General features: G+C 37.4%; 1 pseudogene; it reads right to left on the minus strand.

The window, feature by feature from the left end:
* The window catches only part of LOC149567353 (calreticulin-like), a 151839-nt pseudogene extending 138915 nt beyond the window's left edge, over positions 1-12924 (minus strand).
* Between the last annotated feature and the right edge of the window lie 3608 nt (positions 12925-16532).

Consider the following 16532-nt stretch of genomic DNA (forward strand, 5'->3'; position numbering starts at 1 on the left):
TTGGAAGAATATTTATTGCATATTCGTAGTGTCCTTGAAAGGCTAAGGGAAGAGAAACTGTTAATTAATCTGAAGAAGTGTAACTTTGCAAAAAGGGAGTTAGTCTATTTGGGTTTTTTTATATCACCTAAAGGTCTCAAAATGGATCCGAAGAAGGTAAAATCCATCTTGGAATGGCCTACTCCAAGGTCTGTTACTGAGGTAAGATCATTTCATGGTCTGGTTAGTTTTTACAAGAAGTTTATTAAGAATTTCAGTGGCATATGTGCACCCCTAACTGATACAATAAGAGGGGATAGAAAAGAGTTCAAATGGATTGTAGCAGCTGGGAGAAGTTTTGAATTGCTAAAGAAGAAGGTGACAGAACAGCATGTGTTGGCACTTCCAAATTTTAGAAAGGTTTTCCAAGTAGATTGTGATGCTAGTGGCAGCGCTATTGGGGTTGTATTAAGCCAAGAAGGTAAGCCTATTGCATATTTTAGTGAAAAATTGAATGATGCAAAGAAGAAGTATTCTGTTTATGATCAAGAGTTCTATGCAATAGTTCAGGCTTTAAAGAAATGGAGGCATTATTTATTGCCAAAGGAATTTGTTTTGTATACTGATCACCAGGCATTACAGTACCTAAATAGCCAAGGTAAATTGAATCAAAGGCATATGAAGTGGATAGAATTCTTGCAAAGTTATACATTTGTGCTGAAGCATAGAAGTGGAAAATCTAACAGGGTTGCAGATGCACTAAGTAGGAGACAGTTGTTGCTTACAGTAATGCAGGTTGAAGTAGTTGGGTTTGATGAACTCAAAAATTTGTACCCCGAGGATCCTAATTTTTCTGAAGCATGGAAAGCTTGTAAAGAACCTATTGCTGTGGATAGAACCAAGTGGTTAGACTATTTGATTCAGGATGGCATGTTGTTCAAAGGTAGTCAATTGTGCATTCCAAGGAGTTCCATGAGGGAAAATGTGATTAAGGAGAAACACAGTGGAGGGATGGAAGGACATTTTGGTCAAGATAAGACCATTGCCATTCTTAGAAAACATTATTTTTGGCCTCAAATTTCATAGGATATGAAGAAGTTTGTACAGAGTTACCAGGTTTGTCAAGTTGCCAAGGGGTTTAGTCACAATACTGGCCTATATCAGCCATTGCCTATTCCATCAAGGCCATGGGAGGACATAAGTATGGATTTTGTTCTTGGATTGCCAAGGACACAAAGGGGTAATGACTCAGTATTTGTGGTGGTTGATAGGTTCTCCAAAATGGAACATTTCATTCCATGCCACAAAACTCATGATGCTGTTCATATTGCAGATTTGTTTTTCAGAGAGTTGGTAAGACTACATGGTCTTCCAAGGAGTATAGTTTCTAACAGGGATACTAAATTTGTGGAGTATTTCTAGAGGACATTGTGGAAAAATTTGAGAACAGACTTGAAATTCAGTTCCACGCATCACCCACAAACTGATGGCCAAACAGAAGTGGTAAATAAAAGTCTGGGCAATTTGCTGAGATGTTTAGTTGGGGATAAGCCCAAGGGATGGGATTTGATTCTACCACACATAGAGTTTGCTTATAATAACTCTATAAATAGGAGTACTGGAAAATCACCATTCCAAATTGTATATGGGAATAGCCCAAGGACTGCACCAAAATTGAGGAAGATAGAGCAAGGGGAGAGGACAAGTGCTGAAGTAGAAGAATTTGCTGAACATATTAAGCATCTACATGAGGAGTTTCAGGCACACATTACCAAGATGAATCAAGAGTATAAAGCTAGGGCTGATCAAAGGAGAAGACATAAGGAATTCCAAGTAGGGGATCTAGTCATGGTGCACTTATAAAAAGAAAGATTTCCATTCGGTACTTACAACAAGCTGAAAATGAAGAAATTTGGCCCCTGCAAAGTTTTGAAGAAACATGACTCAAGAAATGCATATGAGGTGGAGCTGCCAAATGGTATTCACATTTCTCCCATTTTCAATATTGCAGATTTAACAAAGTATCATGATGATGGTACAGATGAGGAGCTAGTGTTAGAGCCATGTCCAATTCCTGTTTCTAAGAAGAAGGAGATAGAAGACATTCTAGATCATCGTGTGGGTAGGAGTACCAGAAACAGGCAATATGAAGACTATTTGGTCAAATGGAAAGGATGATCGATCGATGATTCAACTTGGATTTCAGCAGCTGAGGTTTCCCATTTGGGATTTCCTCTACCATTCATAAAGTGGCAGGGTCACTTTTCAATCTACCCTGGGTGTCTGATGCAGGAGCATCTAGAGGTATAAGGGCAATCCTGTGTCACCCAAAAAAATGTACTTAGATGTAGTTTTTGTTTCATGTGTTTTCATTTTGGGATACCCATTTGGGTCAAATAAAGGTTCCAACTCTCACAGTTCCACTATCAGTGTGTTTGGAAATCTGAAAAAAAATAGGAACATGCAATTTAGCCATCATTTTGCTGACCTAGAAGGTGTGAATTGGCCAGATGAATGTAATTGTGATTTAGAGCATTCCAAAAAAAGAATCAGGTCAAAAGGCCCCACGGTTTGAAAGTTATTGCACTTTTTCGAGTTTTGGAGACCTCCTAAGAATGCTTCAAAGTCAGGTTAGGGGCATTAAATGACCTTGAAAAGGGAAAAAAAAATGGGGGACAAGCAAAGCTTGTCCATAAGGCTATAGAGTGCTTTGAGAGCTTTTCGAAAATGTAAATGGTTCGTCAATCAGAGCTACGGTTCAAAAGTTATGCCTCCCGGAAGTTCGATTACTGTTTCTAGATTCTTCTAGATTTGCACCGACTTCTAACACAGCTTCTGGAACCTTCTATTTTGTCGGTGGATGCCTACCAGCACTTTCTAGAATGTACTCCTCGTCCTTAACCCTCTGGGGTCTATTTAAGGAGATTTTTGGCATTGTAAAAGGCAGTTCGGAGTGGAGTTTGAGAGGAGGTACTGAAAGGAGAAAATTATCTCCAAATTTATGCTATTGTAAGCCCTTAGGGCATGTTTTGAAATTTATTTTCTCTTTACTATTTGTACTAGCTTATTTTCTCAGTTAATATAATTTCCCCTTTTCTATTGTGTCCATTCTATTCTTGGGTTTTGTCCCCATCAGGTAATCAGCAAGAAGGAATATATTCTGGACATTGTTCACCATCTTCGCCAAGTTCTAATCTTCTCCTTTCCTCTCCTTTGTCTATCAGTTTGCAAATGCTCCCACCATAGTGATGCATGGCCTTTCGATCTAGTGACTACAATCTTCACCTTATTATTATTAGGAGTGTTTTCATACTCAAAAAACTCCATATCTAAGATCCAATCTAACATAGCATTGGTATCCAATTTTGCATCATAAGGAATAACTTCTACAATAGGCTTCAAATTTTCCCTAGACAACACTCTCTACAATCTTTCCTCATCTTGATCTTCTTCAAGTTATGGGTTATGGTTTGGTGTTGTTGCTTCATCATCACTTACATCATCAAGATGTGCTCCTCTTCTTTGGGATTTCTCCACAGCATCTAATCTGGCTACAATTTGTCTTAATTGATCCAATATATCATTATTAACATTTCCTCTACTATGAACCATCTTTACAAATTAGGTTTCTGCAAGATCATAACCCTCTGCAAGTTATAGGTCAAATCCACAGATTTGCAACCCTATAACCAAATTTGAATTAGGGTTTTACATGATCCAATCTCCACAAGGATGAACCTCAAGCTCTGATACCACCTAATGCAAGGAAGGATAGGGAAAACTAGGGCCAATGGCACACCCAGCTCTCTAAACCAACCTGCAAGAGTTAACACGGCAAAAATCTAACACATAGAATCAACAACCAAAGGAGGAAGAGCAAACACTTTTATTGATTCTTCAAACACTCAACAAACATGCCCAACTATAAGGCCTTTTGGGTTATGGCCAGATATAAATACATTCAAATCCAAGATCCTACAACAAATTCGCACTTTCTAGATCTGCTCTCAAATCATCTCTAAAAACTACCCCTAAAACTAAGCCTAAACACTCTATTTATACTAGCCAAAATGGCTTATAGATTTTTCTATAACATAGAGAAGCCACAAGTCAGCTCTCAGCAAATATTAAATGAAAATAGACCTAACATTAAATTCTTGAAGAGTCACAAGTCGACCTACATCAACAATTAAATTCTAGAAATCAATGTCTTAGAAAAATTGTGATATCTCCTAGCTTTGATTGAGTTAGAACTTTTGATTCAAATTTTGGGTAGTTATTTAGGTCCTATACAACCCCTTAAGTGTGCAACTACTGATTCACCAAGGAAAAGTGTGCACCCAACTTGAAAGTCAAGCATAGAAAAATGTCGCTTAGAACTGCTAGAAATTGATACTCCTAGAGAATTTCCATATCTCCCAACTTATAAGGAGTTAGAACTTTTGCCTTGGATCATAGATATTAATCTAGACCCTCTTCAATCCCTAAAGTGCATAGTCTCTCATTTCTTATGGAAAATTAGTTACATGGTCTATAATAGGCACCCAAAAACTAGAAAACACAGTTTCAGTAGCAAGATAAAAATTGAAAACATGCAAGATAGAAGTGCAACCCAGGATGCTCCTACACCATATTTAATGGCCAACATTATGGTAGGTATATAATCTTCAATATCACATTAGGTGGTATTTCAAGAACATGACATAATGGTAGATATCTAATGTTCAATATCACATGAGGCAATCAATATCAGAAGAACATAACATTATGGTAGATATATAATGTTTGATATCACATGAGGTGGCATCAAACCAACATAACATAATTGTAGAGATCTAATTTTTAATATCACATTAGGTGGTGTCCAAAGAACATAACATAATGGTGATATGTAATATATGCAATATGATTTGAGGTGACACCCAAAGAACATAACATAAAGGTAGATATTTATTGTGATGTTTAGGGTGGATCATAATGTTATGTTCATTATGACTTAACTTGATATGGAAGCCTCCCTAGCTAAGAGGAAGTGTTGATGTTGTTGTAATTATGATCAGATTTCTTTAGGCTAACATAGATAACATAAAGTTTGTGATAATATACTTATTGTATTAACAATATAATATTCAAAATATAATTTTTCAGTAATGATAATAATATTATATAGTTTCTCTACTATATAATAATATAATAATCATAATATTATATTATATTGATAATAGTTATACCATAATGAAAGGTGGTGTCCCTTGGTTATGGGGAAACACCAAAATATATGTATGAAGATTAAATCTTCCTTTAATAGTTACAATGTGTGTGCATGTAGACACTCACATATGTTTCAATGGGAACTATACTCCTACAAGTTCTTGTAGTTTCTTGATCTTGTATCTACATATGGACAAACTATCGAGAGCTAGTCTAAAGAGCATATTTCTCAACTTCTCCACATTTTGTGTCCCATCCTTATCCCTACTCTCCAATCTTCCCATGGACACCTCCAATTCACATACAAGGTTTGAATCGTTCTTTGATACCATGTTGAAAATATATGTTGCAGTGGGTTAGGTGGTGTTGTGAGTGGGGTGGTGATCTTTTCTCAAAATTTTAAACTCCATTTTGCAATGATTTTACTTTATTAATAAAAATAATCTTGTTACCAAGAAAAAAATTATCTTTTAAGTTTAGATTGTTATTTAGAATAATACATTAATTTATTTAGTCCAATAATGATGTTTATAAAAACTATATTATGCCAAGGAAATAAATACAAAGTAATTCATACAATGGATATGAACTTTTCAGTGAATTGCAAATTTCTTATCAACCTCATGAAATTTCAAGCTATACAAGATATAGGTCTTGAAATGGAAATTTTGAATCTAGTTGAATTCTTACAAAAATGGTTCCAAAATCAATGTCAACAAGAATTTGTGTTAATTTTCTAATCATCTTAAAATGAGAATTCTTAATTATGATTACTTCAAGTTTATTGTAGGTTTATTTTTAAATTTGCATTTATTGTGATTTGTGTACCATGTTAAAATCCCAAAACTACTACTCCACTTTCTAGAACCAAATATCACTCACAATGTTGAGGTTGTCATCATCCAATGAAATCATTTTTTTAACAAAACAATAAGGGGTTATTTGTATTATGATTGAGATTAGTGTAGAATCAAGAGGGTGTTCCCATGAGTAGATCTTAACAAGTATTTAAATCAAACAAAATGAATATTAAAAAATTCAAATTTACGAAGGCAAGAGGAACATAGGAGGTGTGGATTCTACAAGGAGGGTGTATGATGGTGAGAAAAATAGGAGGATGTAGATGGGTATATTACAAAAATGCCTAGGGTATATTTTTTATTGTTAGTCTATTTAAAGAGGCTCACAATTTATGAGGAGGCTATGTTTTGTCATTGTCATTTTTCTTTCAAAGGAGGCTCTATATTGGGTAGTTTTTGTTCCTACTATGTTTATGATTTTTTATCAAACCTTTCTTTTCTTCTTGGAGAAAGTTATTTTTGTTAGTGCCTCAATGGATGGTGGTGTTTGTGTGCTATTTTTTGCCCTATTGGTTAAAGCTTAAGTTGGTAAGTGTGGTCTATCTTTGGGTGTTGGGTACTTTTTATTGCATACATTATTTAATCTTTCATTAGATAAAGCTAATATCTTTTGGATTTTTCTCCTTTGGTGATTTATTTTATTGTAGCCAATGGCCAAGGTGTTTTCTCTCTAGTGCATGTTAAAGGTTCTTATATCTTATGTCTTGGTGATGCTTGTGGTGCTCGGTTGATATTCTACTTGGTTGAACTAGTACTTAGTAATGCTTGTGGGAGCTCAATGGATGTGTTTTCTTGATATGGTTGGTGTATACTTGGCATGCTCAGTGGTTGTTATTGAGGCTCACTGGTTTAGCTAATTGACTGGATGTTGTTAGAGATTTGATTAGTCAACTTGGTGAATTTAGCATGTTTTGTGTATGATTATGACGTGGCTCAATTGTGGGATTTGTGAGGACGTTTTTGGGGTCTTGGTTCTTTTTCCTATGTACATTTAATGATTATTTTAAGCTAGCTTAGGCATATTATTTTATTTGGGTTCTAGATGATTGTATTTATAATAGGTCGACTTGTGGTCATTCAAGTATAAAATGAAGGGTTGGTCATAGTCATAGGCGTGCATTGAGCAACAAATATTCAAGGAAGGGTTTTGAAGTTGTGAATTAAGAGAAGAGATAGTAGCTAAGTGTGGGCTTGGGAACAAGAATATTTGTTGTGTCTTGTGAGCACAAATTTAGATCTTTCTTGAGGTTTCCACCATGTTGTTGTACTATTACAAATTTGGGCTAGCTAGGGTTGGGAATTATTTGGATCTTGTGAGGTATTGCAAAATTGTTAGTGTAATTTCTTTTTGTATTTGTCCATAACTAGGAAGGCCTTACAACCTGGAACATTGCATGTAATCAGTTATTTGATGAATAAAGAGTTGGATTTTCTATTAGATCTAGTATATTGTGTTGGGTTTCCATGTTGTGGTTGTTTATTGGGGGCTTGGCCACCTCCATTGGGGTTCACTCATCCTTACACTGCATCAGGTAGTATTAGACGCAAGGTTTGATCTGGTTGGTGATTATTGGAGAATGGTTGTAGAGATTTGGTGTGATTCTTATTGTAGATTTGTGTTCCTAGACTTATAAAACCCTCCTTGTTGTTCATGTGAAATGGCAAGTTGCAATTTGATTTGCAAACAACTAAGGTTTTCACAAGGTGCTTGGGTAAGATTTTTGTAAAGGGTTTATGAAGATCTTGGAAGATGCCTCTAAGAAGATTGCACCTTAGGGTGATTGTAGATTTATGTGATGCAGTGGAGACTAAGATTTTAAAGAAGCTTAGATCATATTTCAGATCTGAGATAGAGTTGATGAAAAATGGTATGGTTGTTGAGATCACAAGAGCTATAGATGGTGTACCTAGGCATGTGGATACAAAAGATCGTTATGAGGAAGTTGTTGAAGACTTTGAGGTTCTTAGATCTAGTGGTGAGAATAGAGTCAACTAGATGGAGAGTAAGGATAACTTTAAGAAACCCCCACAATTCAATTGATGGTGGGAATTTTGATGCATAGTTCAAGTTCAATTGATGGTGGGTTATATCAATTGATGTTTCTTGGACCATGGGTTAGTTATGGGAGATGAGGTTTAGTTCCCACAACTTGGTTTGATGCCTTGGGGGTAGGGTCAATCAATTCATTGAATCAATCACCCTTGAAGAAAAGTATAAAATCATGGTGAATCCAACATTATTTTAGGGGGAAAATTAAAATTTCTATTGGCTATTTTTTTCAAACTAGAAAAAAATAAAATTTATTGGCAAATCTATTTCTGTTGCATGAAATTTCTGTAAAACCTTGGCAAATTCGTAATTACTAAAGAAACATGTGACAAGAAGTGCAAATACCTAGAAACCACAATTTTATCTTATTTGAACACAATAAGCTTATTTAATCATTGTTAGATGATCCTAAATCAATAGTATAAATCCTATTTCTGGCCAAAATGTTAAAGCAGAGCAAGTTTTAAAGAAGTCTTCAAAATAATGACACCTATCCACAATCAAACTTATTTTCGACCAAAGATTAATACTATAAAAACTTACTTGGAATGTCTTTAGAATAGAAACACATGTCAAGTATATGTACGTAACATATAACCTAACTTAAATATTTACCACATATTGGAAAACGTTTCCATCGAATAAGACAAGCCTCTTGAATTGTAGGTGAAAATATTTGATTTACTGTGTGGAAAGATTAAATTCCATTGGCAAAGTCATCACCAAAATAAAAATAATTTAATTTTCATAAAGTGAGAGCAACATGACCACCCTGAAAGTAGAATTTTTTCACCAAATTCAGGGTCCCCAATGAGTGAAATTTTCCATTTGGAAAATATTCACCACTAAAGTTATCCCTAGTGGAGAGATCTATGGAAGATAGTATTGGTTGGTTGGATAGACTCAAAGCTCGATTGAAGCTAAAGCATAAGATTGATGCTTCTAATTTCTTGGGTACTTTGAATCCTAAAGACTTGATCGATTGAATTGGTGAATTGGAAAAATACTTTGAGTTGGAGGATATTGGTGATCCAGTTAGAGTGAGGTTGGTACATACTGAGTTGAAAGAACATGTTTCTTTGTGGTGGAAAGAATTGCAAAGAGATAGAGAAGAGGAAGGTGAAATGAAGATCACTAGGTGGAGATTGATGGTGACAAAATTAAAGGCTAAGTTTATTCCTACTGATTATGAACTTGAATCGTTTAAGATATTATAGAATCTAGAATAGAAGGATATGACTATGAAGAATTATACCAAAGATTTTTACAAGTTAACCATTCAGTCTAACATAGAGAACTTTCAAGGAAAAGGTGGCTAGGTATGTTAATGGTTTGAGACTCAATATTTAGGATGAGATTGGTATGCTAAAGATTGATTTGGTTGAGGATGCTTATCGATATGCTCTAAAGGTAGAAGATAATTTGAAGAGAAGACATCAAGGTAGTTCTTGGGGAAGGAGAAGGAAGAATACTTGGTGAAAGACAAACAAATTGTTAAGGATGAAGCAAAACTTATTGAACAGAGGAAAAGAATGGGCAAAGGTGGATTCAAAGGTACTTGTTATAGATGAGGTGAAGAAGGTTATAGATCTTTTGAATGTCCCAATGCTAATAAGAAGGTTAGTAATAAAAGAGTTGTTGTGGTAAATAAAAATGAGGAATTGGTGAATGAGCCTAAGATGGAATATAACCTGCTAGCTCGGTGAGTATTGTTTGATAAAAAGCAACTGGAACCTTATCAAAGGAGAAATTTATTCAGGACTCAATGTAAGTTTGGAGGTAAATATTGGAATATAATTGTGGATAGTGGTAGTATTCATAACCTAGTTTCTAAGGAGAAGGTTGAAAACTTGGTTTGAAGAGAGTGAGACATCCTTGTTCTTATAAGATTAGGTGGTTACAAGATGAACATGATTTGGAAGTGAGGGAAAAATGTCTTGTTAATTTTTTGATTGGGCAGTAAGTGGATCAAGTGTTGTGTGATATTGTTGACTTGAGTAGGTATCACATACTACTTGGTAGACCTTGGTAGTATAATTACGAGGTAGTACATGATTGTGTCAAGAATGTGTTCACTGTTGAGAATGATGGTAGGAAGCTTTTCCTAATTCCTTTGTAGAAAGAAGAGCTCGATAAGAGGAACCTGAGTTTTGGTTAGCGAGTTGAGTTGAAGGATTCTCAAGGTGTTAGAGATCAATGTGAAAAACACCTGTGGCACACCAAGGAAGGATGTGAAGAGCATAAGTTAAAAACTTGGACGACATATATGAAGAACTAGTTTGGGTTTATGTGTTGAATCCTAGAAGATGTTCTTCTAGTTGTTAAGAACATCTTTTTGCACCTAGGGTGTCTAATGTAGGATCATCCTAGGGTAGTTAGAAATAATGTATGTTGGAGCGGTTTTGACCTTGGAGTTGGAGATCTCGGTTGAAAGGAGATGATGCTCGGTCACTATTGGGTGGTTCTTGGTTTTAATTTGACCCAAGGAGCTTGGTGTCACTTGTGTTGCTTGGTTAAAATTTTGCTTGATGGAACTAGTGCTTAGTGATGCTTGTGGGAGCTTGATGAACATGATTTCTTAGTATGCTCAGTGTATACTTGGTGTGCATGATGGTTGATGGTCACACTTAATAATTTGGCTCATTGACTAGATGGTCTTAGAGATTTGATCAGACAACTTGGTGTATTTTAATATTTTTTGCATACAATTGTGATGTTGATCAATTGTGGGATGTGCGAGGACCTATTTTGGGTCTTGGTTCTTTCTCAAGTGTGCATTTAATGATTGTTGTAAGATGATTGAGGCATATTATGTTTATTTGAGTTCTAGATGATTCTATTTGCAATAGCTCGAGTTGTGGTCATGCAAATATAAAATGAAGGGCTGGGTAGAGTTGTAGACATGCATTTAGTAGCAAATATTCAAGGAAGGAATCTAGAGTTGTGAATTAAGAGTAGAGCTAGTCACTAAGAAGATTGCTTGTGGCTTGCGAGCACAAGGTTAGATCTTTCTTGAGGTATTTGCCAGATTGTTGTGTTGTTACAAATCTAGGCTAGCTAGGGTTAGGAGTTATTTGGATCTTAAGAGCTCTCGTAGAATTGTTACTATAATTTCCTTTTGTATTTGGTCCTAACCAAAAAGACCTTACAGCCTGCACATTACATGCAATCAATTATTTGATGAGCAAAAAGTTGAATTTTCTATCAGATATAGTATGTTGTGTTGTGTTTCCATTGTGTGGTTGTTTTTTGGGGGCTTGGTTAGCTTCTATTAGAGGTTCACTCGTCCCTGCACTATATCATATAGGCCTTTGGATCTTGTAGAGGCATTGTATCTACTAGTATGATCAGCTTTAGGGATAAATTTTTTGCTAATGAAGATCCTTTGATGGAGGCTAATGAATAGTTTTTGATGGATGTCACCCTGTACTTTTCTTGCTTGGAATGGTATGGTGGTGTGAATGGTTTGATTTATAGATTGTTCTCTCCTTTTTGTTGGTTCTTTGAGGATGTTTCTATCAATGTTCATTTGGTAAACACTGGGTGAACCTTTCATTGCTATGTTTCTTCTATCTCTGCTGATTGCAATCCTATAGAGGTTAATGTTGTTATCTAGGTTAGGTGATAGTCATGTTTTAATGGTCATGTTGGGGTATATGTTTTATTGTTCCTCTGGTGAAAGAGGATCAAGATTTCCAAGGAGAATGCACCTACTCATTGGCATCTCTATTTTAGAGGAGGTTCTATGTCAAGTGGTTTTTGTTTCTATTGTGTATGTATTGTTTGAATGGACCTTTGTTTTCTTCTTGAGAAATTTTTTATTGTTGGTTCTTTAAGAGTTGGTGGTATTTATGTGAGGTGTTTTTCTCTATTGGTTGAAGCTAAGGTTGGCAAGTGTGGTTTTTTATTTTTTGTTAGGTACTTTGTATTAGGTACATTGGTTGATATTTTGTTAGATGAAGCTAATATTTTGTTTCTATTGTGGCTAATGATCAAGGTGTTTTGATCTAATTCATGTTGATGATTTTTCTTTCTCATGCATCAATTGATTTCTTTCTTCTTTTGTAAATAGAGTGGTGGAGGTGGCTAACTCTTATGGGTTTTTTTCCTAGATTTTTCTTCTCTCTTGATGTAAGAGCATCTTGGGTGAAAGGGTAATTGTTATCTTTTGTCACCCGCCAAAAAATTCAAAATTCAAACATTTGGCTCATCCAATGGCTAGTCCCGAAAGTGATATTATTTTAATGCCTAAGAGACATAAAAAATTCTAAATGATCAAACCTTATAAAAGTTTCCATGGCCCGTAAGTTTTCTGGCCGTCAGATCTAAGGAAGATCTATGGTCATCGCCATCTCGCTATGATGAAGTTGTGCAAGACTTACGATGGCGACATAGTGTCTGGTTGACACGTGTCCGGTGGGTCTAGCTGCAGGCAATCAATTCATAGGCTAGGCACCAGGTTTTGTGATGTGCCAAAAAAGGGTTCACGACGGGCGTTCAGGTGCCAGAAAAGGGTTCACGACGGGCGGTCAATTACTGGCAAGGTTCACAACGGGAAGTCAGTTGCTGACAAGGATTCACGACGGGCGGTCAATTTTGTTGGCTGGAAAATCTGAAAGGCAACAAGGTTCCATGTTGCCATCGAAAAACTCACGAGTTTTTTGATAGCGACATAGCGCCTGACTGACTGGAAGATGTTTTACGGCGAGTCTCTGTATCGGCGGCAAGGTTCGCAGCGATGGAAAATATCAGCGGCAGGAACTTCAGGCAAGCAGTTGGGTCCCATTTGTACTTCACCTGCATAGTCAAAAAGCCTAGCACCATGGTGGCGAATTAGAGGGAGCCACGTGCAGATAAAATACATGTCATCAATTGGGTGCTATGGCGCTATGGGAATTTGACCTCAATTTTCTCATAGCGAGATGGCGCCTAGTCGACACGTGGCCACTCCATGGGGGCAGGTCTTGTAATCTGCCAGGTTGGTGCTTCAAATGGCCAATAAGAAACCACCACATATACCAAGTCAGAACATAGTCAGTGCATGGGACCAGATCGTCAGCGTTGTCAGTGCCGTCAGAGGTTAAGATCTCCACCGTCAGATCAAGGCCGATCGATGGTCGTCACCATCTCGCTATAGAAGAGCTACATGAGAATTATGATGGAAACATAGTGCCTGGAGGACACATGTCCTCATGGGTCTAGGGATGTCAGCAAGGACCCGTCAGACCGTTGGTACATGGCCAGTTCTTATTCATTGATGCGCTGAGGAGAATGATCTACTTTGCTCACCGTCAGATCAATTCGGATCAACGGATGTTGCCATCTCGCTATGGTGAAGATGTGCAAATTTTACCATGGTGACATAATGCCCATCCGCCACGTGGATTAGCAGGGCTAGGTCTCACCAGATATTGCCAAGTGTTGTTTGGGGTGGCACAGTCGCTGAGGAAGCGCCAGATAGGATGGGCCCGAGGTAAGGATAGCACAGAGTATGATGAGTCTTCATGATCGTCAGATCGAGATAGATTGATGGTCATCGCCACCTTGCTATGGAGAAGCTACACGATGTATATGTTGGTGACATAGCAATTTGTCGACACGTGGCTCACTGGCAGACTAGGGTTGGCTATTAACAGTTGACGGTTAGCAGCTGGCGGTTACAGTGAATAATAATAGTCTGAAAGGTGGTGCAATTAGTCCGATAAAGGTGGTCAACTGTGAAAGGACTCCCCAGGTGGCAGAATAAAGAGAGATGATTGGCCCAGTTGGTTTATATAGCTTGGTTGACTTTTTGACTTGCTTCAACCCTGTTGATTCATGAACCAGGAAGCAAAGATGATCGATGTTATCTTGCGATTTGATCTTCGCGATCAATTCTAACCTACCAAAAATGAATGCAAGGCATAGGGAAAAACTCCACCGTCTTAGTCGATCCATCTACTATGTCAAGATCATTCATTGGCACCACTTCTGTCTACTGGAGGTGTTCCTTCAGTTGAATATCTGATTTTGTACTTCAGAACCATGCTCGAGTGTGATCTTTGATCGAATATTTTTAGGGTTCAATGGCAGTAGTTGAGCAGTTAATGTAGAATCATTTTCCTCAGTTATGCCTGAACTATAAAGGCAATTTTGTGATCTTTTCTTTTTAAAAAAAATGACCTTCTCTGTTATTCTCTGCTATTGCTCACAGGTTTGCAGTGTAAAACTCCTGGTGTCTCTGAACTGTATAACATTTTGTATCATCTCCTTCAGCCATCGATGTGCATGTGCGTTCATCTTGCCTCTCATTGGTGTACTGTTGAGATCTGTGACTGGCATTCTATATCTATTCTTGGCCTACTAGATAATGTATAAGTGAAACTCTTTTCCTTGTGTTATTCTGTTGGTTCTCTAATCTGTATGTGGTTACTGATTGACATAAGTCTAAGTGTGTGTGTCTTTGAATGTTATCTTGGTTTTGTAGTGCATATATGGGTAGAAATGGGTTTGAATACTCTATTTTGGTGCATCACCTCCTTAGAATAGACTAGGTAGATTTGCTTTCATGCTCCTTTTTCTCCCTTTTCCTCTCCAAGAGTAGATAGGTGTGCCCTGATGGTAAGAGGAAGTCGGCCTTCTTCGGAGACTCAACCTCGCAGTTCAAGTCCCACAGCTTGGAGGTTGTTTCCATGTTTCACTAGGTTGTCCTCGTGCATAGCCCTTGGACAAGGGTGCAAACCTAAGTGACAATAGTTTTTGGCACACCCGATGGGACCACAACAACAAGATTTACAAACTTAAAGTCTACTGGTGTCAAAGAAGGAAGAGTTTCAGAGCTTAAAGCTGAAGAGGTAGTGCTAGCTTCAGTATTCAAGCCTTCAAGAGGCTGGTTCTTCAAAGTACTTGGCAACTCTGAACATCAACAGATCTGGTTCTAGGCCAAAGTTGCAGTGATTCATGCCCAGGGCTGAAACAAGGGCATCTTCTAGAGGTAAATTTCAATATCAAGAGCTTTCTCTTTCAAATCCTAGAAGAAGGAGGACTAGAACTTCATTATCACCAGTTAGGGGTGCAATAACAGTTAATATATCTATAAGGTCTGTCTCTACTCCTCCTACTGTTTGAACTCAGCCCAGATTGCCATCAACACTCATCAATAGAACACTTGTTTACATGGCACAGCCAAGGGTTCATGCCTTTGCCACCTTTAATGGTGGGAGTCCTCTAGTGTTAGCCCAAAGACATGATATATCGGTATCTGCACTAAAAAGTATACGTGATTTTACTGGTGAAACTTCCATCTCCCCTTTAGAGCATATCCAAGAAGTAGAAAATGTCTGTAATATTCATGGTATTATAGAGGATGATGTTGTTGTCAGACTTCTAGCCTCATTTTTAAAAGGAAAAGCATTACAGTGGTATAGAGGCTTAGCTCATGGTTCTATAACTAATTGGGATGAACTAGGAGTAGGATTATGCAAACATTTTGAGGATAGAAGTGACCATCTGTCACTATTAGAGTAGTTGACTACAATAAAAAGAGCCCTCCATGAGTGTATGACTGATTTTAATTATAGATTCCAAAAGACATGAGATAGAATACCTACTGCAGTGAAACCTACCCCTGGTAATGCCTTCTTGCATTACCTTAGATCTTTTAACAGTGATATTGCCACTACAATCCAAACTATGGGAGGAGATACCTTGCCTAATGCTTATGAGATAGCCATAAAAGCTAAGAACATCCTAATACAAGGGGGAAAATTGGCTCCAAGGCCCCCTATGCCTTTCTTTCCTAATGTTCCTAACCACCAACCAGCAATGGCCCCCCTTCCTACAACTTCTACATCACAAGCCCTTACTCCAGTCCTTCGAGCTTCTACATCCTCAAATGGGATAGATGAGCTCAAAGAAATGCTCCAAGGTCTAGTGCTGAATACAGATAAAAGAGAGAAGACCCTGGATAAAAAATTGCAAGAGCAGGGGAGGGAGTTGAAGGACCAGGGGAAGAGATTAGAGGATAGTTTTTCTCTAATACAAAAGATGAGTAACAAGGTGGTGGCCTTAGAAAGGAAGCAAGCTCAAAGTGGCAAGCCTCCCCAACTACAATATCAAGCTCCAAGTGGTGGTAGGCTTCCTAATCAGTGGAATAGCTCCTTTGATCAGGGTAGGAAAAATAGTCATTCTTTGCTTCAAGCTCAAATCAAAACAGAGCTATAGTCCCTCAAAATAACTTGGCCCAAGATCAAGATTTCTTTCCTTCTTGCAACTATTCTTATACCTATTACATGTGCTAGAAGGCAGAATCTTATATGGCCCTAACTGTACAAGAACCTGCAGCAAAGCAATCATACAAGGAGGATCATCCCAAGGAGGCATCATATATTCAAGGACGTGATGATTGCTCTTTCATGAATCATTAGGTTGGGGAGCATTGTAATGTAAACCAA

The sequence above is a fragment of the Cupressus sempervirens genome, chromosome 3 (assembly GCF_028749045.1).
Source record: "Cupressus sempervirens isolate cs-2001-9-10 chromosome 3, ASM2874904v1, whole genome shotgun sequence".
NCBI lineage: Eukaryota > Viridiplantae > Streptophyta > Pinopsida > Cupressales > Cupressaceae > Cupressus > Cupressus sempervirens.